At 48.2% G+C, this 3,129-nt stretch overlaps 1 protein-coding gene across 1 annotated transcript in view; it reads left to right on the top strand.

Moving 5' to 3' along the window:
• The first annotated feature begins 2,353 nt into the window (after positions 1–2,353).
• The window catches only part of LOC132454075 (bifunctional heparan sulfate N-deacetylase/N-sulfotransferase 4-like), a 13,939-nt gene continuing 13,163 nt past the window's right edge, over positions 2,354–3,129 (top strand). The window contains exon 1 of the mRNA XM_060047236.1: positions 2,354–2,998. The gene's annotated coding sequence lies outside the window, so the exon portion shown is untranslated. The remainder of the gene's footprint in view (positions 2,999–3,129) is intronic.

The raw sequence follows: 3,129 nt of genomic DNA, 5'->3' as shown, positions 1-3,129 counted from the left end.
TTGAGAGAGAGAGGGGGAGAGAGAGGACAGAGCTAGGAGGAACAGGCATGAAGGGGGATATAGGATTGGTGGGTGTGTCAGCTTGATAGGGCTTAGAAAGGGAACATCTTCAGATTTATTAGAAGCTGGGAAACATGAGAGCAAAACGGAGGGCAGACACTCCGAGAGAGAGGGGGGAGGATAGATAGATGGGGGGGCGATGGTTCGGGAGAGAGAGAGCGACAGAGGCTAGAGAAAAAAGAGGGGAAGGAGAGAGAAAGGGGGATTGGTCAAAAAGGGGGATCCCCTTTTTGACCAATGGGAAAAACATCCAATTGAAATTGCAAACACAGAATTGTCTAAAAGCATTCTGCAGGTACAACCACTAACAACCACTAACAACGCCTGCAGAGCTGAATAAGGTATCCCCTGCTATTAAAAATCCAAAAATTATCAATTAAATATTGGCTACATCTAAAACGAAGTGACCCCCACTCCTTCCAGCACAAAGCTCGCAAAGCAAAGAGATGAAGGTCAGGCCGACGTAAGAAACCATGGCTGCCCAAAGAGGAGCGGCTGTGCCTGCAGTGTGAGGAAGCTGCTGTGGAGGCCGAGCACCACTTCCTCCCACCCTTCCCCAAGTTCAAAAATGTCCGCAAAATATATTTTAGCAAATTTGGCCAAAAACACCCACATTTTATAAACTCCCATGTAGACCAACTACAAATATTAATGGTAGAGAGAAAGAGAGCTCCATCCTCGCAGGACAGTTTATTTCAGCTTGCCTCAACATGACATAATGACATTCTACACCAGGCCTCACTGTTTTATTTTGTTTTACTTTAAAGATTATTCGTAACCTCTAATGTTTTTTATTACATTCATTTATTTTTATTTTTTTTACTATTATTTCTATCTCTACATATGTACATCTGTATGTTATGTTATATTGTTACAGGTTGTTATATGTACATAATATTGTTCTGACGTTCTCTACTGTTATTATACGTAATATTTGTAATACTGTAATGCTTTGGCAACACTGTTTGGTTTACCACAATAATCATGGCAATAAAGCTTTTTTTTAATTTTTAATTTGAGTGAGAGAGAGAGAGAGAGAGAGAGAGAGAGAGAGGAGAGAGAGAGAGAGAGAGAGAGAGAGAGAGAGAGAGAGAGAGAGAGGGAATGAGGAGAAGAGGGAGCGAGGGAGGTAGGGAGAGGTGTCTGATGCAGAAGCTGAATGAGCAGTAGGCACAGGAGGAGCCGTTGCAGGAGGAAGAGGAGGTGTGAGGAGCAGGAAGCTGCATGTGAGCAGAGGTTATTAGCTCCCGTCTCCAGAGTCGTCCAATTCACCGACCTTCATTAACTCTCGCGACTGCGCTCTCTCTGTGTTGGAGCGCACGTGTGCACATGTGCACGTGTGCGCCTTCGACCATGGCATGTGCGTGTGTGTGTGTATGTGTGTGTGTGTGTGTGTGTGTGTTTGTGTGTGCGGGTTAACACTCATTACAGAGGCTTTGTTTAAAGGCCATCCAGCTAATGAAGTCATTAAATAAGGAGCAAGCATCCTGATTCCATCCAGAGGAGTGGAGGAGAGAAGGAGAGAGGGGGAGGAGGGGAGGAAGGGAGGAGGGTGGAGGAGGGAGAGGGGGAGGGAGAGGGGGAGGAGGGGCAGAAGGGAGGAGGGTGGAGGAGGGAGAGGGGGAGGGAGAGGGAGAGGAGGGGAGGAAGGGAGGAGGGTGGAGGAGGGAGAGGGGGAGGGAGAGGGAGAGGAGGGGAGGATGAGGAGGAGGGTGGAGGAGGGAGAGGGGGAGGGAGAGGGGGAGGAGGGGCAGAAGGGAGGAGGGTGGAGGAGGGAGAGGGAGAGGAAGGGAGGAGGGTGGAGGAGGGAGAGGGGGAGGGAGAGGGAGAGGAGGGGAGGATGAGGAGGAAAAGAGGAGGGTGGAGGAGAAGAGGAGGAGGGGATGGGGAAGATGAGGAGGGTGGAGGTGGGTGTAAAGGGCTGGAGGAGGGGAGGAGGGGATGGGGAGGGGGAGAGGAGGGAAGGGCTTAGAGGATCAACAAGCGTGTTGTTTAAATGCACAGCAACAATCCATATCCCATCCACTCTCGAGTTTCCATCTGTGACTGTGTGTGCGTGTGTGTGTGTACACTGGGGATGGCCATTTGGTATAGCACGACTGTGTCCTTGTCTCAATCCACCCATGTTTAATACACACACACACACACACACACACACACACACACACACACACACACACACACACACACACACACACACATACTACTTACATCATCCTTCACATGTAGCACAAACACACACACACACACACACACACACACACACACACACACACACACACACACACACACACACACACACACACACACACACACACACACACGCTCTGTCAGCTTGTGAGTAGTTTCATGTTTTATAATGGAACTCCCTGCTGCATTATATCTACCATCTCTTTAGTCCCCACAATACAGCTCAATTTAACCGTCCAACTGTCCATCTGTGAGTTTTTCCAAATGTCTGATTTTGATGGCCAATTGGTCCCTCTGAATTACCGAATTGATTGTCTTTCTCTTTTTGTCTGGCTATCTTTTTGCTTGCTTTTCTAACTTTCTGGCTGTCTTCCGGTCTTTATGTCTGCCCCTCCTACCCTTCTCTCCCTCCTCTCCTTTCTATCTTTCTGTCCGTACCTTCCGTATAGCTGTCTCACGGTCTTACTATGTGTATGTGTGTTTAAATGTCCAACTTCTGTCTCACAGTATTTCTGTCTGTCTGTCGGCTTGTCTGTCTGTCTCACAGTCAGCCTGTCTGTCCGTCTAACTGTCAGGCTTTTTGTCAGCCTGTCTGTCAGCCTGTCTGTCTAACAGTCCGTCTGTATGTGTGTCTAACTGTCACTCTGTCTGTCTCCCTAGAAACTGCTGGAAACTCAGAAACAATTGCGTTCCCAGATCTCCAACTTCACCTTCAACCTGGGCTTCTCTGGGAAGTTCTACCACACAGGTACGTGTGTGTGTGTGTATCTTACCCGGCGGCATTGGTATGGGTCGTGGATGACTCATTGTCGCCTAAACACATTGTCCTAGTCTGGGACAATAATACTTACAATACAATAGCTCGGTGTAGGACAATTT

Source organism: Gadus macrocephalus, chromosome 3, assembly GCF_031168955.1.
Source record: "Gadus macrocephalus chromosome 3, ASM3116895v1".
Classification (NCBI taxonomy): domain Eukaryota; kingdom Metazoa; phylum Chordata; class Actinopteri; order Gadiformes; family Gadidae; genus Gadus; species Gadus macrocephalus.
This window is presented reverse-complemented; position numbering and strand designations above follow the sequence as displayed.